Here is a 20,121-nt window from a genome sequence, read left to right on the forward strand (position 1 = left end):
ACCCATCACCTAAGCATGCCCACTGCACATACCCATCTCCCCTACAAGCCACCGTCACAACAGCCCCCACAAGGGAATGCCAGCACTGGGGTACACGGGCACCCACCCATTGCACGATATGGCACACACAGAAGCAATAACCATACTCTTATACCCCTGCAGGACCCGAACGCCACCACACCGCCCAGGAGGGTCCAGAAATGTCCATCCCACCCCCAGAAGAGGCCCCCAGTGATGACAGCAGCTCTGTCTCCCTGGACCCAGATGACCAGCCCGGCCCATCGGGGACCTCAGGACAGTCGGTTCCCCTCACACAGCCACAGGCCACAGCAGACCTACCCCCCTCTGGGAACACCAGCACAGCTCCCACAGCCTCTGTCTCCAGGACACGTCAATCAGCGGTGTGTCCACCACTACAGGGCACCCAGGTTAACCCACCACCCCAACAACAACAGGGACCTGGGGGCAGTGGTAGTGGGCACACGGTCCAGGGGACGGAGGCCCAGGGAAACAGGGGAACTGGGAGGGCTGCTGTGCGACAGGGGGGGCGACAGGCCCAGGGAACCCACTTTCCACGAGGCCCTCTCCTCCATCATGGGAGCATACCACCACTCCCAGGAGACGATGGCAACGGTACTGGCCAGGTTCCAGGAGATCCAGGTACTGCAGGAGGAACAGTTTATGGGGTTCAGGGAAGAACTCAGAAACATTACTTCCGCAATGGGCACCATCGTCGTGGCTCTCAACCAGATTGTCACCACATTGCGGGACCATGTGGCACCACAAAGGTCCCCTGTCACTAGCATGGACCAAGAACAGGCTACCACCTCCGCCGGCGCTAGTGGACAGGAGGCCCCCACACAAGAACAACAGGCCACCAGAACCCAGTGGGGCCCACATCTCTGAAATTGGAAGGGAAAGTCACAACTCAGTTAGCATACACTGGGTGAAAAGGACTGACAGTAGAGAGGCAGGAGACTGTAAGTAAATGTAAAATGCCGGTGTTGATTCTTACCTGTGTGTTATTGAAAATACTGCTGTATTACTGTGTCCCTGTTGTCTGTGTCGTCCTCATCGTCTTCCTCCTCTTCACTCTCCACAGCTGCCACAACACCACCATCTGGAGCATCCTCCTGCAGGAAAGACACCTGGCGTCGCAAAGCCAGGTTGTGAAGCATACAGCAGGCCACGATGATATGACACACCTTCTTTGGTGAGTACATTAGGGATCCACCTGTCATATGCAGGCACCTAAACCTGGCCTTCAGAAGGCCGAAGGTGCGTTCGATCACCCTCCTAGTCCGCCCATGGACCTCATTGTACCATTCCTCTGCCCTTGTCCTGGGATTCCTCTCTGGGGTCAGTAGCCACGACAGGTTGGGGTAACCAGAGTCACCAATTAGCCACACACGGTGTCTCTGTAGTTGTTCCATCAGATAAGGGATGCTGCTATTTCGCATGATGTACGCGTCATGCACTGACCCAGGGAACTTGGCATTTACATGGGTGATGTACTGGTCAGCCAAACAGACCACCTGGACATTCATCGAATGATAACTTTTTCTGTTCCTGTACACCTGTTCACTCCTGCTGGGGGGGACCAAAGCCACATGTGTCCCATCAATGGCACCAATGATGTTGGGAATATGTCCAAGGGCAGAAATCACCTTTCACTGTAGCCAAATTGCCCACCTCAGGGAAAACAATGTAGCTCTGCATGTATTTCATCAGGGCAGACAACACTCTGGACAACACCTTTGAAAACATAGGCTGAGACATCCCTGATGAAATGGCCACTGTTGATTGAAATGACCCACTTGCCAAAAAATTGAGTACTGACAGAACCTGCACTAGAGGGGGAATCCCTGTGGGTTGGCGGATGGGTGACATCAGGTCTGGCTCCAGCTGGGCACACAGTTCCTGTATAGTGGCTCGGTCAAGCCTGTATGTCAATATGACATGTCTTTCTTCCATTGTTGACAGGTCCACCAGCGGTCTGTACACGGGAAGATTCCTCCATCTCCTCGCAAGTCCCAGCGGACGGTGCCTAGGAAGGACAACAGCGAGCACAGAGTCAATCAACCCACAGGTAAGTTCCCACAGCTTGCACAGTACACGATTCTCTATGCAGTGAATGGCTTGTATGAGTGTCGATGCAAGGCCTAGGCATGTGTGACGCAGTAGAAATTAAACCATGTGGGCCCTTGAAATGGCGGCTGCCTGACCTGTGAAGTGCGACAATGGGATGTGAGGTAAATGCGCTGCCGTGGCACACCGTGGCGGTAGGCGGCCGAAGACCGCGGCGCAAAGCTGCATTGGTTAACATTGAACCCTATGGGTTTCAGGAGCCAATGACGATGTGTGACCGCCATTTTCTATCTGCTTAATCACTCGAGACCTGATCATCCACAGGAGAGGACCTATACTGCAAGTGCTGCTGTGACCTCGGTCTGGAAGAGACAATGGCTGCTGCGACTGGGGAAAGGGCCCCTGCCTTCACTTCTGAAGAATTGGAGAAACTCGTGGATGGGGTCCTCCCCCAATATGCGCTACTCTACGGTCCTCCAGACCAACAGGTAAGTACACTGGGACCATGCTTTGTGGCCAATGCCTGGGTTGAGTGGGGTGAATGAACGATGGTGGGGAGGGGAGCGAATGAGGCATGCATCAAACGACAGATGAGAGCATGTGCCACATGGCAAGGGTGGTGATGGGGGGCCACTCACATCGAGCATGCAGAAAATGATGATATTTTATTTTCTCCCCCTGTACATGTCACATAGGTCAGCGCCCATCAGAAAATTGACATTTGGCGTGCCATCGCCAAGGACGTCCGGACCCTGGGGGTCCACAACAGAAGGGGCACCCACTGCCGCAAGAGGTGGGAGGACATCCGCCGCGGGAGCAGGAAGACCGCGGAGGCTCTGCTGGGGATGGCCTCCCAACATAGGAGGGGTGCCACTTGTCAATTGACCCCCCTGATGTCCCGGATCCTGGCGGTGGCCTACCCCGATTTGGATGGGCGCGTGAGGACATCAAAGCAGACACAAGGGGGTGAGTACAAGCACATTCTGCTATCTTAGCGCGCAGTGGAGGTGTCTGGGTGGGGGAGGAGGGCTGTGGGTATCCCTAGGCCAGGGCGATTTCTGTAGGCTAGGCCCCTCCGTAAGGCATGGCCCTGTGCCCCCGCCCCCCACCTCTGTAGGGTGCCAAGTACAGCTATTCATGGCCCTGTGTCACCTATGTGTGCAGTTGTCGTCCATAGGTTTGTAGGCCAAGTCCCACTGATTGAGTAGTGTACCCCAAGTGCGCGGCGTAGTGCAGGGGGCTTCTGTGTCTGTCCTCTCCGCCAACTGTGTCGCCAATGCATGCACTCAACATGTCTTTATTTCCCCCCCCCTCTTTTTTGTCGGTCTTCCTGTTCATGTGTGCATTAGCATCATCAGGCGGAGGAGAAGTGGCATCGGAGCACGAGGGAGCTGCATCTCACATGGCCCTGGAGGGCCATGCAACCGGCTCGGAGTTCACCAGTGAGACGGAGGGCGAGGGGAGCTCCACAACGGGGACACGTGGAGACACCAGCGACACAGACACGTCCTCGGAAGGGAGCTCCCTTGTGGTGGTGGCAACATCCGTGCCCACCGCAACAACAGGTACAGCCGCCACCCAGCGCACCAGCTCCGCCCTCCAAGCAGCCCCTCAGCGTTCGCCCCGTGCCCGCTCACACAGGAAGGTGGGCATCTCCTTCGCCCCAGGCACCTCAGGCCCTGCCCCAGTTACCCCTGCTGCCCTCAGTGAGGAGGTCATTGACCTCCTGAGGACGCTCATTGTTGGGCAGTCTACCCTTTTGAATGCCATCCAGGGTGTAGAAAGGGAGGTGCACTGGAGTAATGCATACCTGGAGGGCATTCATTCGGGTCAGGCTGCCCATCAGCGATTGTTCAACGCTCTGGCCTCAGCACTGATGGCAGCCATTGTCCCTGTCTCCTGCCTCCCTCCTCCAACTTCCTCAACCCAGTCCCACTCCCCTGTTCCTCTGCCTATCCCAGACACACCTACAGACCAGCCTGCACACACCTCAACGCCCAAGGGCAGCTCATCCAGACATAAGCACCACACATCACACAAGCATTCACACAAGCAACAGCCACATGCAGACATGCCAACAGCCACTGCCTCCTCTGTGTCCCCCTCCTCCTCGTCTCCCTCCTCCCTCCCTGTGATGTCTCCACTCACACTTGCATGCACAACATCATCAGCCACTACGTCCATCACCAGCACACCCACCAGAACAATCCGCACACGTGCAGTCACCACCCCCACTGCCATTTACACGTCCCCTGTGTCGTCTCCCAGTGTGTCTGTCACCCCCTCTTCCAAACCAAACAAACGCAGGCAGCCACCCACCCAACAGCCATCTACCTCACGACAGCCTCCAGCACAAGCACCTGCACCCAAAGACACCAGACTTCACTCTCCTACAACCACATCCTCTTCCTCCACTCCCATACCCACTGCACCTACCCTTCCCACTGCTCCTAAAAAGTTTTTCCTGTCCAAAATTAACCTCTTTCCATCACCTGACCCACCCCCTCCATCTCATAAGAGTCCAATCAGCACCTCAGCCACCACAACCCCTGGACCTAAAAGGACTATAGTCCAAGGATATTGGAGTCCACCACCTTCAAGGGCAGCTACTTCGGCTAGCAGTAAAGGGACAGCCAGCCCACCCCCTGGAAAAAAATCAAAGAAAGACAAGGCCCGGCGCGAGAGGCCAGAGCCGCCAGCCGCCACAGGCACTAACCTGGCACCATCAGGAAGTGGGGTGCCACCTGGCACACCGACAAAGGGAGGAAAGGGCCACAGAGGAGCAGGGAAGGATGGCAAGGGCAGCACGCCTGACAAGTCCGGCAGCAGACGAGCTGCCCAGGAGGGCCCCACCAGCCCCATTCCAGGTGTGAAGGAGGACACCCACGGGCCCGCGACGCCAGCACAGGAGGGCCCCGCAAGCGAGAAGACAGATGTGCACGAAGGGCCCGGCAGCCACATGGCGGGTGGCGAGTGAACTCAATATAATGGCCGAATCTGGTGCCCTGGAGACACATGTCAAGCACCGCTGAACAGGGCCCTTCAAGTCAAGCACCACTGAACAGGGCCCTTCAAGTCAAGCACCGCTGAACAGGGCCCTTCAAGTCAAGCACCGCTGAACAGGGCCCTTCAAGTCAAGCACCGCTGAACAGGGCACCGCCGTCTCAAGAACCGCTGAACAGGGCCCTTCAAGTCAAGCACCGCTGAACAGGGCACCGCCGTCTCAAGAACCGCTGAACAGGGCCCTTCAAGTCAAGCACCGCTGAACAGGGCACCGCCGTCTCAAGAACCGCTGAACAGGGCCCTTCATCTCAAGCACCGCTCCGCTGGGCCCTTCATCTCAACACTGCTCCGCTGGGCCCTTCATCTCAAGCACCGCTCCGCTGGGCCCTTCATCTCAAGCACCCCTCCGCTGAGCCCTTCATCTCAAGCACCGCTCCGCTGGGCCCTTCATCTCAAGCACCGCTCCACTGGGCACCGCTCCGCTGGGCCCTTCATCTCAAGCACCGCTCCGCTGGGCCCTTCATCTCAAGCACCGCTCCGCTGGGCACCGCGTCTCTGCACCGCTCCGCTGGGCCCTTCATCTCAAGCACCGCTCCGCTGGGCCATCATCTCAAGCACCGCTCCGCTGGGCCCTTCATCTCAAGCACCGCTCCGCTGGGCCCTTCATCTCAAGCACCACTCCGCTGGGCCCTTCATCTTAAGCACCGCTCCGCTGGGCACCGCCGTCTCTGCACCGCTCCGCTGGGCCCTTCATCTCAAGCACCGCTCCGCTGGGCCCTTCATCTCAAGCACCGCTCCGCTGGGCACCGCCGTCTCTGCACCGCTCCGCTGGGCCCTTCATCTCAAGCACCGCTCCGCGGGGCTCTTCATCTCAAGCACCGCTCCGCTGGGCCCTTCATCTCAAGCACCGCTCCGCTGGGCCCTTCATCTCAAGCACCGCTCCGCTGGGCACTGCCGTCTCTGCACCGCTGAACAGGGCCCTTCAAGTCAAGCACCGCTGGCCCATTGGCAGAAGGGGCAGGCCCGGATCTGTGTCGGGCAGGGCTGCACGAAGCACTCTGGGCACCATGCCTCCTCCAGTACCAGTGGAGTCTGTAATCCACTTGAGAGACTGTGGCTTTGCACTCTCCAGGATGGCACAGTGGGCAAGCCACCCACTGTAGAGACTTGTGAGACTGTGGCTTTGCACTCCCCAGGATGGAACAGTGGGCAAGCCACCCACTGTAGAGACTTGTGAGACTGTGGCTTTGCACTCCCCAGGATGGCACAGTGGGCAACCCACCCACTGTAGAGACTTGTGAGACTGTGGCTTTGCACTCCCCAGGATGGCACAGTGGGCAAGCCACCCACTGTATAGACTTGTGAGACTGTGGCTTTGCACTTCCCAGGATGGCACAGTGGGCAAGCCACCCACTGTAGAGACTTGTGAGACTGTGGCTTTGCACTCCCCAGGATTTGCACAGTGGCCATGGAGGCCCCTCGTGGATCTGGCGTCGTGGACTCATGTGGCTGAGGTGCCCCCACTTCCCTTCCCCCTGAGGTGCCTGTAGTTTTTATATCTGATGCCCCTGCAGTGTTCTCTCCAATGGATTTGGGTCTCCTGTGTGGGCTTTGCCCATGTGTTTAGGCCCATTGGCCCACATACAATGGCTGAAACCCAATTTGGACAGGACAATTTACATATGTATATATAGTTATAGATGTTCGAATTTTTTTTTTACTTAGCCGTACAATATACTTCAATTTCATGATCATTTTATTTTGTCTTTGCATTCTTCCGGGGGGTGTCACTCTGAGTTGTTGCTCTGCATTGATGTGTATGTAGGTGTGGGTGAGGGTGAGGGTGGGTGTGTTGCGTATGTGTGTCCCTGTCATTTTTTGCCTCCCCCCTCCCCTGTGTCGTAGGTGCAGTACTCACCGTTGTCTTCTGCGCCGGCGTTCGTGCTCCTGGTAGAGGAGCAGGAAGACAATAGCTGGTAGGATGTGTAGTTCGGGTTCCATGCTGTCCAGATTCCTCGTGGAGTGTGTAGAGGTGAGCGTTTTCCCGTTCGTAATGTCTGTTTCCGCCGTGTTTTTATCGGCGGGGCTCCCGCCCCGGAAAAGGTGGCGGATTGGTGAGTTGTGATAGGGTGGGCGGTACATTGTCTCCCGCCTGTCTGTTGGCAGTGACCGCCACGCTGTTTGTTTGTCCCGCTGTGGCGGTCGGAGTGGTAAAGTGGCGGTCTCTGTTGGCGGTTCCCACCAGGGTCAGAATTCCATTTTTTTAACCGCCTGCCTGTTGGCGGTTTGGCCGCCGCTTTAACACCGACCGCCAGGGTTGGAATGATCCCCTTATTCTTTTGAAAATGCATATCTTTAATTGTGTATGTTGGACTTTTGTCATTTTAGTCTTTTTTGATTTAGATAAATATTACCTATTTTTCTAAAATGGTGTGGTGTCCATTTTGTAGTGTTTTCACTGTATTACTGTGTGTGTTGGTACAAATACTCACTCTCACTGTTTTCTAAGGATTAAGACTCTTATTCTTTTGACAATGCATATCTTTAATTGTGTATGTTGGACTTTTGTCATTTTAGTCTTTTTTGATTTAGATAAATATTACCTATTTTTCTAAAATGGTGTGGTGTCCATTTTGTAGTGTTTTCACTGTATTTCTGTGTGTGTTGGTACAAATACTTTACACATTGGTTGAAGGTAAGCCTGCCTGCTGCCTTCTGAAGTTAATTGCAAAAAGAACAGAGGATGGACGGAATGCAGACCAAATCAAACATTCACCCCAGTCACAAAGATCTGGGTTTAATCCATCATTTTTTTTTGCCTGCCATGCCATTCCAGTTTAGACCCAGCCATATGTAAATCAGTCTTGACCCTGTTCCCCATGGGAACAGTGCAGCCCGAACCGCCAGGCCAGGTCCTCCCTGGACCAGAAACAATCATCCTAGGACCAGTTTCAGGGTATCACCCTTCATCAGCTAGGCTAGCTTGAATCCAGTGGCGCAGTGAGCACGGGACCCACGTCTGGGCATACCCTTCCCACTTGGGGTGACAAATGCAAAAAGAACAGATGATGGACGGAATGCAGAGCAAATCAGACATTCAATCCCAGTCACAGATCTGGGTTTAACCCAGCCATGTGCAAATCAGTCTTGACCCTGCTCCCCATGGGAACAGTCCAGCCCTAACTGCCAGGCCTTGGTTGCTAACAAGCAAAAATGTTTAAGTGGGAAAGCGTAGCAATAAATTTGAAAATCAGGTTACACCAGCCCTCCCTTCATCAGCTTTCTCATAAGTTCTTCCACAAGAGACGAGGCCCTCTAGATGCCCAAATAAAGCTGCGGATTCTGCCCTGGATCTTGCTTAAGTAATTTTTGGGAAAGGGGAGGTTATGGTATTGAATAAAAATTAGATTTTAGGTAATATCATCAATTTCACCAAATGCACTCTTACGTATTGTTAGAGGGAGGTTGTTCCACTCATGTAGGAGCTTATCTATTTTTGCACTCACTTTCCTTAGGTGTACCTGAGGGTATGTCTACTAGACTGTGGACAATTTGAATACCAAGATATGTAATTTGACTTTTAGTGTCTTGAATCCAACACTCTTTTTCCCATGTCATTATCTCAGTTTTTTCCTCATTTAATTTATATCTTGAGATCCCACCAAACCCACCTGCATACCTTATAGCCTTAGTTATTGGGGTCACTCGAGTATAGTAAGATGTCGTCTGCATATAGGTCCAATTCAACTTCAAACTCAGGCACGATGAAAGGGATGATAGAGAGAGCTGACCTAATCTGCTGCACAAAAGGCTCTATATATAGGATAAATAGAAGCGGTCACAGAGGGCATTCCTGCCTAGTACCCTTGTTATATTAAAGCTATCTGACAACCCTTCATTTACTAATACTCTGGCTGTAGGCAATAGAACCTTCCTACGACTCAACCCAAATTTCACAAGGACTTCCCAGAGGTAATTCCAATTGACCCTATCAAACACCTTGACTGTGTCTAGGGCAACCACCGTCGGAGGGGCCTGATTGCAGATAGCCATATCCATTGTACCGATCAGAAGATATTTCAGCTCATTCATGTGTCATCCAGGGGTAAAACACCTCTGGTCTAGATGTATGATTGATCAAATTACACCCTCTTTTCTACTGGTCAATATGCCTGTAAAAATCTTGTAATCTGAATTTAATAGAGAAATTGACCTGTAGGATTCAGCATTGGTGGGATTTTTTTTTTTTACTTTAAGGCAGTGGTTCCCAACCTGTGGTCCAGGGACCCCTGGGGGTCCGCAAAGCCTCCCCAGGGGGTCCGCAAGTGCTTAGAAAATTAAATAATCTTAACAGATTGGGTCCCCAGCATTTAGTAATGACTCAGAAGGGGACCCCCGGATTACAATAATGATTCAGTGGGGGTCCCCAGGTTCCAGTTATGATAAAGCATGGGTCCACAGAAGTCAAAAGGTTGGGAACCACTGCTTTAAGGCAACACAATTGTGGCCTCTGACCAAGAAGGTGGGTCTTTTTCTCCCTGGAGATGAGATGTATTAAATGGAGCATTCAGCCAGAATTTTATATAGCTCACCTGGGATCCCGTCGGGTCCAGCTGCCTTAGTGCTTTTTTGATTCATAATGTGACTTCGAACTTCCCCATCAGTGATCCCCTTACTGAGGACTTCCACCTGCGCTATGGTGAGAACTGGAAGATCTTTGTCTATTAGCCAATTCTTAATTCTCTCAGTAACCGGGCGCTCATTTTCTCTATGTAACAGGCTCATATACTTTAAGACTTCTGCTCCAATCTCTGTTAGTGTTCAGAATCTTTCTGGTATCTGAATCCAATAGCGAGCTGATAGCATTTCTGGTTTTAGTTGTACTTTTTTTGCTAAGCAACCTTCATATGTTTCTTGCGCCTCCTCTAGTTCAAGGCAAAGTACGGACAATTTACCCAGATCATTTATCGAGGCCTCTTGTACTTCTATCTCCTTCCTCATAATAGCTTCCTCCTAGATCTAATCCCATTTATATTCCAGGTTGTTATTTTGACCTCAGCTTCCTTAGTATATGTTAGTATATGTTCTTACTCTACCCCCTCACCCCATAAACCTTACTTAGGAAAGAGTACCTACCCCTATTGCCTTTATTATTGTAATAACTCCTTTTAAATCCAATACGTGCACTGAGGACTTTTCTTTTCTCCTTATGCACCCTACCCAGTGCACCCGTCTTGTCACCCTGGAGAAACCCGCCCATCTATCTTTGGCGTTGTAGCCGCCATTTGAGAGTTCTAGCCTGGGATATGTGCTCATCTTTTTATCTGTGAGTATATCGTCAACAGCATCTTGCCAGCATCTGCCCTAGAACTTACTGCACTGCTTTAATTTCTTCAATCAAGACATCTGCCTCAGCTGAGTCTCTAAGGTTTTGCATTTTATCTCTCCACATGATTCACTTCATTGCGGGAAACTTCATCTGAACTTTAGAGTCCAGCTTCTACAGCTTGTTCATCTTGGAGCCTAGCTCCTGCTAACGGGCTGTTCGTTTTCCTATGTCAGACCTCGACTTGTATGTGTACCCATCAGAGGTCAAATCTTTGTCTTTTAAGGCACACATTAATATTAAATCCTTAACTGCGTATGTATGAAAGTTCATAAGGATTTTCCTTGGAGTCTTATGGTTGGGGGATGATTTGAAAGGATCTCTGTGGATCTGCTTTTGATATAAAGGAAATCTACTTGGGGAGGAGTTTACGAGCATGGCAGCGGATTAACGCCAGCCGGCAGAGCCCTGCACTGGGGATGCCAGCTTGACAGAATATAGTAGGATTCTGAGGTTTCCATTGACCCAAGTTATTTTACAGGCACCACACTATCGGGGCCAACAAATTTGGAATTAAAATGTGCTAAATAGAACATTGCTCACCACTTGCAGCTGGGACTCCGATGTGGTCAATTGCTGACATGGATTGTCCTTGGAGGCTCTGGTGGATAATGACAGGCACTGCATTGCAGCATGCCCACGCCACAGGGACCCGCGTCTGTTTCTGGATCAGTGCAGGCAGAGGCAGCTTAGTGAGTGCTGATCCCTGGACATTGAGTGAAGACTCTGAGCACTGCAGATTTCCGGAGCAGCGAGCAGGAGCTGGCATTGTGCCCTCGTACTACAGGTGTCAGGGAAGCTATTCCTGCCTCCCAAGATAACTGTGAATGTTTCTACATTAACCGAGGCAGGGAGGCAGCAGAGAGGGCTAAATACCCAAAGGTAGGTCAGTTGGGGCCAGAGAACCAAGAGCTGTAACATCCATCAAAAGCTCTAATGGCTATTGTGGAGACTAATTGATATTCATAATATATTTTATGTGTGGGAACTTTAGGGAAAGTTCAGTGTAAAGATCTTACCAGCACAAATAAAGCCAAACACAGTTCGAAAAGTTTCTTTATAAAAAGGCTATTACTGCAGTTTGAAGGGCTGGCTAAAATACATGAGAACAGGTGATCCCCTCTGCTGTCCATAGGCAGGTCACAGTACTTACTCCTGTGAATAGTGGTATGGCAGTGGTTTGTAGTTGTTGGTCGGCACCCTTATATCAAACACCACACACAAGGTTTTATGCAAAAGCACACTTGTAATTTTCTACCATTTGATTCTAGACTGTTTTACCATTGATGCAATCACTTGCAGCAGAATATTCATTCACCAGATCCTGCAGGTGAAACATTCTCAAACAGATTACATGTTTGGATTTGTGTAATAATTACTTGGACTGGCTGACAACATAAAACTGTGTTTACTGAGAACTAGCTCACTAGTCGATTCACTCAATAATCCCTAAACCAAGGATCTACATCCATGGGTTTACTCATAAAAATAACACAAGTTTGTGTTGTGATTGAGACACCTGTCCAAGTTTGTCCAGCACCATTGTAAAGCACTAAAGGAGCATGAATGGTTCTGAAACATGCACTGAAGGTGTTTATATTGTTACCTGTTGTTGGGTACGCTTGGGTACACTTTTGTGTATTTCCAGCACAGACCAACGGTTTCGTAGTCTACACACTTGCAGCTGTTCAACTCATCACAAAACCCAAGCATATATTTATTCAGATACTCATGCTCGCTGATGATAGTAGTGTTTGACACGTTTGTCTGTTGGGTAAGTTTTCCCATAGAGAATTGAGGCAAAGTTTAGATCACTGGTGGATTGATTTCAAAATACTCTGAACTCAACTGAGTGGTAAGTGTAGAAATCATCAATATTTTATTTTATTTGTGCTGCGCCATTCTGGAAACCCTGATGCTATGTGCTTATCTTTGAAAAATAAACTAATCTGCTCAGAAAAGGGTTCAAGCATAGACCACTTAAAGTGTCATATTTCATGTATATTTCCAAGCCTGTAACCTTTCTCAAGAGCAGCTTCTACCTAAATGGGAACTCCATGTACCTGTGAGCAACCTTTCCTCATCAGAATGTCTGCACTCGGTAGTCTGTTTGCTTCCTGTGCACGTGCAACACATCAGACATTGACTTATACTCCATTCTGATGCAGAATAGGGACATCAGTCCTCATGGGAGGGTAGAAATAACATTTCATAAGACCAAAATATTTAGCAAGGCCTTCAAAGTCCCTGTTTATGATCTACAGGAGATCTAGGGGTTACAATTTATTCTTGATCACGTATGGATACACACTTGCAAAATTGTAATAATGTATCTTCTAACCCAAAACTGTTTACAGCTATATAGCGTAGTACACCAACCACCTTAGGCATTGTGAAGTCAGAGAGGTTCTGGAAACTCCCTGCTTTTAATTAAGGAGCTAAATTCTCTCTTGATTTTAACATATTTAACTGCTTGTGCTCGCAAAGGGATATTAGAACGATGCTGCCATTCTCACCATATTGAACCTTTCACAAAGGTTGCAGATGCTAAAATGTGCTACCCAGCAGGATGTTAAACTTGTGATGCTAGTGGGACAGAGGTGGTACAATCAGCTTTTGTACTCAAAAGCTGTTGGCATGCTGTTAATTAGCTTACTGATCTGGGAAATACAGTCCCACCTAGTAGTCACCACCCTGCAAGGCATGTTGAATAAATGTTTTCCTTTTCACAGATGTACAATAGCAATTGAATAGATAGTGTAGAATAATACTTTACTTTTGTTATGGATGGTTCTGCTAGAGAGCCACTAGCATGAGTAAATAGATTAAAATCTGGCAACTCACTGCTATGACAGCAACAGTTGTTTACAAAAGTAGTTACCAATTGCTGTCATGTCATAAAGGACGTCCAGGCTGTTCTGACTGGGCTTTCTAAGAGCCTGTCAGAGCTTCACTGGAAACCAGGAAGTACAGCTTTTGAAAGATAGGGCACAGAGTGGTGGGGATAAGTGACAGAAGGCCAGGTATTGTTTTACATTTTGGACATGAAAGAGATGTCATGTTATTTATGGCTCCCCCATTACTTCTCTGCCCCTGTGTAGTAGCTGAATGCAGGGGCAGATGATTTTGGATGCCATACATAACTTCCAATTCTAACTTGGTTAAAAATGTATTTCAGGGATGTTTTTCACCCCTGGGTTCTGTGTGACATCATAGCCTGAACTTTGTTGTTGTCGATTTGATATAACTCAGATCTACTCACTGAAACACATTCCAGTAATCCACTGTTAACCACCCATCCTTCATTGTGTTTACCACTACAGAGGTCTGGTGGCACCAGTGCTATGCTTTCAGGCTCTAAAACGTGTGTGTAGGTAGCCATACATTTGCATCACATATTGAAAAGAGTGAATGTACTTAACATATTTTACCATCTCATTGGTGTTGGGGTTCAGAACCAGTACTTGTTTTTATCATCTCTATGCCACAGTCTCTAAATAGATTACAAGCTATCCTTACAATACTGCATCTACTGGACAATAAGCTTTCAACTCTGCTTGAAATTCAAAGGTCTTTTAACTGTTTTCATGATATAATTTAAAAAAACGTTCTCATCTGGTATCATATACTCAACACCATAGCTGTCAGGTGAGGGAACATGTCCAACATAATTTTGATTCACCCAGGTGTTAGTGTGGAAAATAACTATAAGACCTTGAGAAAACAAAGGCTTTTGGCAACTCACTATATTTTCATGGGTAGACAATTTAGAGTAGCCCTGATTCTTACAGGTAAAGAAACCGCTGTGAGCCAAATCTGTTTAAAACCTTGAGTGATGAGTTCTACAGTCACGTTTTTATGAATTATATTTTCCAAAATGAAAAATTAGCTATACACTTTAGAGTTATGGGCCATTAGAGTATACCCCTTGAATTTTGTTTGCAAGGTTTTAAGGAAATCATTTGCACATGTGTAGTGATGTTAGTAAGTATGTATTTATACAGTGTAGTATGTCTTTAAGTGATACTGGGGTTAGGTCATAACTCTAGTATGGAATGTAGGTGCTACTATCTATCTGGTGACAGTTGAAGGTGGTAAAAACTGAGGGAGGATGTATTATGGTGTGTGGGGCTGAATTACAATAAAAGCTTACAACCTTAGCCTCGAGTCATCTCTTTAGAATTGGCGTCGAGGGAAAATGAAAATTCAGCCCCCACACCACTGTGCACCACTGATGGCAGCATGAGATGTTGTAGCAGAGTGGCAGTGATTAATGAGTAGGATGTACCGAAATCCAGTTCCTGCCGTTTCAAGTCGAAGATCACATATTCAAGAGGAACGATCGTTGTGGATGAAAGGTTTTTGAGTATATACTGCCTCTTGAAGGAAACTCTGGAAAGGGGAGCGCGAGCTGGCATTGCCGCACGGAGACCCTCGAGCCGACATTGCCGCACGGAGTCCCACAAGATAAACGCGAGTGCATGCAAGCGCGTCATCGTGTGCAACATCGTAGACGCGATCACGAGCAAGCCCACTATTGCATGCGTGTCATTTTGACGAGCCAGCACTGCACCGCATTGAGGAAGCACATAGTTATGGCGGAAATTGGAAAGGTCGTGTGTGACTTCGTAAACGTACGTGCTGCCATATTGGTTTCAGATTTTTTTTCTTCCCTTTTTCTATCCTCTTTGTCAAGGATTCGTGCAGACGAGCAGCACTTCTACATAAGGGAACCGTAAATATACAGATACTGAATACATTTGCTGAGGTTTTGGGTAAGGCTGTGTGCAGACGATCAGCACTCCTACATAAGGAAATTATATATTTAAAGAAACTGAATATATTTGCAGCACTCCTACATGAGAAAGATGTGTATATTTACAGAAACTGAATACATGTAGCTAAATTTGTCAACTATATTTTCATAGCGCTGGATATTGTCTGGGTGATAAATATATATTGTTAGTTAAATATAAAAAAAAAAGAGAGGCCATGAGTACATTAAATTTATCCGCACCTCAGCCATTTCGTCTATCTAAGGGTGAACCGATAATGAGATGGCAAGAATGGAAGAAATATTTTCGTAATTACATAGATACATTTGAGGATGAAGAGTTTTCAGCAGAAAAAAATAAAAAAATATTATTACACTGTATAGGGCCTGGAGGTCTTAAAATGTACAATGAAATGGAAAAGAAAGTATGAGGCAATGGAGAAGGAGGAGATGTGTTCACCCAAGCGTTAGAGGATTTTGATGCTCACTTCTCCCCGACAGTATGTGTTGTGGTGGATCGATTTAAATTTTTTCAAAGGAAACAGAGCAAATCGGAAACTGTTGAGGAGTATGTGTCAGTCCTCAAGAATTTAGCAAAGACTTGCATATTTGGTGGGTTGCAGGAAGAATTTATTTGTGACCAAAATAATTATGCATACAATCAATCAATTAATCAATCAGTGAATTCGTAGAGCGCACTACTCACCCGTGAGGGTCTTAAGGCCCTTGGAGGACGGTGCTATTGCTCGAACAGCCATGTCTTGAGATGTCTCCTGAAGGTAAGTAGGTCCTTAGTCTGACGCAGGTTGGTGGGAAGAGAGTTCCAGGTCTTGGCGGCAAGGTGGGAAAACAATCTGCCGCCAGCGGTTGTTCTGCATACGTGTGGGACGGTGGTGAGGGCAAGGTCAGTGGAGCAAAGTTGTCAGGTCAGGGTGTAGAAGAAGAGCCGTCTGTTGAGGTATTCTGGTCCGGTGTTGTGCAGTTCCTTGTGAGCGTGGGTGAGGAGTTTGAACATGATTCACTTGTTGACAGGGAGCCAGTGTAAGCCTCTCAGGTGGGCTGTGATGTGGCCGTGGCAGGGGATGTCCAGGATGAGGCATGTGGAGGCGTTCTGGATGCGTTGTAATCTTTTCTGGAGTTTGGCGGTGGTTCCTGTCTAGAGGGCATTGCCGTAGTCAAGCTTGCTGCTCACGAGTGCTTGGGTGACTGTTCTTCTGGTTTCCGTGGGGGTCCATTTGTAGATCTTCCGAAGCATGCAGAGGGTGTTGAAGCAGGAGGAGGAGATGGCATAGACTTACTGGTTCATTGATAGTGAAGAGTCCAGGATGAATCCCAGGTTGCGTGCGTGGTCGGTGGGTGTCAGTGCGGTTCCCAGTGTGGCAGGCCACCAGGAGTCGTCCCATGCGGAGATGGTGGAGCCGAAGATGAGGACCTCAATCTTGTCAGAATTCAGTTTCAGGCAGCTGTTCTTCATCCATTTGGCGATGGCCTTCATTCCTTCGTGGAGGTTGGTCTTGGCAGTGGCGGGGTCCTTGGGGAGGGAGAGGATCAGCTGGGTGTCATCGGCATATGAGATGATGTTGATGTTGTGAGATCAGGCGATCTTAGAGAGTGGAGCCATGTAGACGTTAAAGAGGGTCGGGCTGAAGGACGAACCCTGGGGTACGCTGCAGATTATTTTGGTGGCTTCAGAGCAGAATGGAGGGAGGCAGACTCTTTGAGTTCTGCCGGTGAGGAAAGCAGGTGATCCAGTCCAGGGCTATGTTGCGGATTCCTGCATCGTTGAGGCGTGTGCGTAGGGTGTGGTGGCAGACGGTGTCGAATGCGGCTGAGAGGTCCAGGAGGATGAGGGCTGCGGCTTCGCCGTTGTCCATTATGGTCCTGATATTGTCGGTGGTGGCGATGAGGGCAGTTTCAGTGCTGGTGTTGCTGCGGAATCCGGATTGGGATTGTTCCAGAGTGTAGTTCTCCTCAAGGAAACGGGTCAGTTGTTTGTTGACAATTTTCTCCATGACTTTTGCTGGGAAGGGGAGCAGGGAGATGGGCCAGAAGTTCTTGAGGTCCTTCGGGTCTGCCTTGGGTTTCTTGAGGAGGGCGTTGATCACGGTGTGTTTACAGCTCTCCGGGAAGATGGTGGTCTCAAAGGAACTGTTGATGATCTTCCGGAGTTGGGGTGCAATGATGGGGCTTGCTCTGTTGAAGATGTGGTGAGGGCAGGGGTCGGATGGTGAGCCAGAGTGAATGGTGTTCATGATTTCGATGTTGTCGTTGACGTGGGTCCAGGAGAGCACAAGCAATCTTAACATCCAGGATAAGTTATGGGTAAACGCTGAAGCGCCATTGAAAGAGGTTATTGCATTAGTGGAAAAGGCAGAACTTACTGGGAGATGCGTGAAAGCTATAGAAGAGGATGTACATGAAGTTAAACAAGTTCAGATTATCAAAGGAGAAAAGAAAAACTATAAGAATGACCCTAAAGCAAAGGGCAACAACCAGAAGGAACGATATGAGTGTAAAATTCTTTATCGTTGTGGGAAATTGGACCACTTAGTGGATAATAAGAAATGTCTCGCAAAAAATCAAAAGTGTTCATCGTGTAGCCGTATTAGAGATTTTGCAAGGGTGTGTAAGAGTAGTAGAAAGGTTAAAGTTAAGTACATTGAAGAAGAAGATTTGTCAGTTACTGATTCAGACACTCAAGATGAGATTGGTAATGCTAAAGGAGTATTTTGTATAGAATATGACATGTTAGACATTGAGCAGGGGACAAAAAGAAAACCAATTGGTGAAGTAAACATGGGAGAAGTGGTAGTGAGAGTGACTGTGGATTCAGGCTCACCGTTCACTATAATTGAAAAGAACATTTGGGAGGAAAAATAAAAAAAAGTGTATGGCAAATAGTTAGAAAAATCGGATGTGAAGGCAAAAAGTTATACTGGAGAAAGGATAGAAGTAATTGGGTATAGAAATATGGAATTTGAGTTCAAAGGGAGGAAGGCAATGTGCAAATTGTATATTGCTGAAAAGGGTCCGTCGGTGTTGGGTTGGGAAGATCAAGGGAAATTAGGTATCATTTTGAACCTAAACTGTTCTGAACCTGTGTTGTTTATTGAGAGTGATTTGGTGTGCAATGAAATGGTGAAAAGGTTTCCAAAGGTATTCTCAGGAAAGATTGGATGTCTGAATGATTTCTGTCATAAAATAGAACTGAAAGAGGATGCTAAAGCATCCGTTCATAAGGTTCGTTATGTGCCTTTCTCAGTCAGGGAGGAGGTATTGAGTGAACTCAAACGATTAATGACAGATGGTATAATTGAGTAAGTAGAGACTGCTGATTGGATTTCTCTGCTGGTTGTCGTTAGATGTGCGAATGGAAAGGTTAGAATATGTGTTGATTTAAGAGATTTGAATGAAATTATAATGGTGGATCAATATCCAATACCAAAGATTAATTAGATGTTTGCTAACACAAGAGGGATGAGTTGGGTTTTCACACGTAATTTGAAATCTGCTTATCATCAGATAATGTTACACCCGGATAGTAGAAAGTTAACCATTTATTACACCCTTTGGATGTTTCCGATTTGTGCGCGTACCTTTTGGATTAGCTTCAGCAGCTGTGATGTTTCAAAGAATAATGAGTAATCTGTTATCAGATATCAAAGGGGTAATGTTTTTCCAAGACGATGTGCTGATGATGGGGAAAACAAAGGAAGAACATGATGAGAAATTGCATATGGTTTTAGAGGTTTTTGAAAAGAAAGGTTTAACAGTGGAATGTGTAAAATGTAAGATAGCTGTGCGAGAAGTAAAATATTTAGGACTTGAGAATTGTGGGGAGGAAATAAAACCAAAGCAAGAGTTAGTGGAAGATATTTTGAAGGCACCTTCTCCCCAAAATAAGGATGAAGTGAGAGCGTTTTTGTGCTTAGTGGAGTTTTATTCTAAATTTATTTAAAAAAAAAATCTGAAAAAACATATGCAATATGACAACTTTTGAAAAACAGAGTAAGATTTGAATGGTCCGAGTGTTGTCAGGAAGAACTTAAGAGATTGAGAATAGAAATTAGTAATGCTCCATTCTTAAAGGGGTTTGATCCATTAAGTAAAATATTTTTTAATACGGACGCCAGTACTAAAGGCATAGGGGCTGCCTTGTCTCAAAAGGATAAAGAGAATAATGAATGGATCGTAGGTTTTGCATCAAGAGCATTAACTGAGGCAGAAGAACAATATTCTGTGATTGAGAAGGAGACAGTTGCATGTACTTCAGGTTTGATCTACTTCTGATAGTATATTTGAGGATTTAAAGTGTATGTGAGGACGGATCATAAACCATTGACTAGGGTGCTTACCAGAAAGGGGCTAGAAAAAGCATCATCCAGACTAGCAAGGATGTCTGTAAAATTGTTGGATTTTAATTATGGGGTACAATACATACCGTGGGTAAGAAATAGGGTAATGGATTTTTTTAGTAGATTGCCATTACCTGCTGACAGAAGGAATGAAGATGATAAGGAAGTAGGGGAGGATGAGCAAGTTGCTTTATTGTTTGATGATGGACTGGATGGAGTCAATGAGCATGAATGGAAGGAAGCCATGGGAACAGACACGGATATGCTGAGAATTTTGACATATGTGAATTCAGGGTGGCCAAGTAAGAAGCAACTCAATCAGTGTGAACATAGTTATTGGGAAGTTCGTATGGAGTTGAGTGAGGCACAGGGTCTGTTATTGAGGTGTGGTAGGTTTGTGCCACCGGGAGGGTTGCGTGAGAAGATTGCTGAAGTATATTATGAAGGACATTTAGGTATTGCGAAAACTAAGGCAAGGATAAAGAGTATGTATTGGTGGCCAGGGTTAGACAGTG

Source organism: Pleurodeles waltl, chromosome 6, assembly GCF_031143425.1.
Source record: "Pleurodeles waltl isolate 20211129_DDA chromosome 6, aPleWal1.hap1.20221129, whole genome shotgun sequence".
In the NCBI taxonomy this organism is placed as follows: Eukaryota; Metazoa; Chordata; class Amphibia; order Caudata; family Salamandridae; genus Pleurodeles; species Pleurodeles waltl.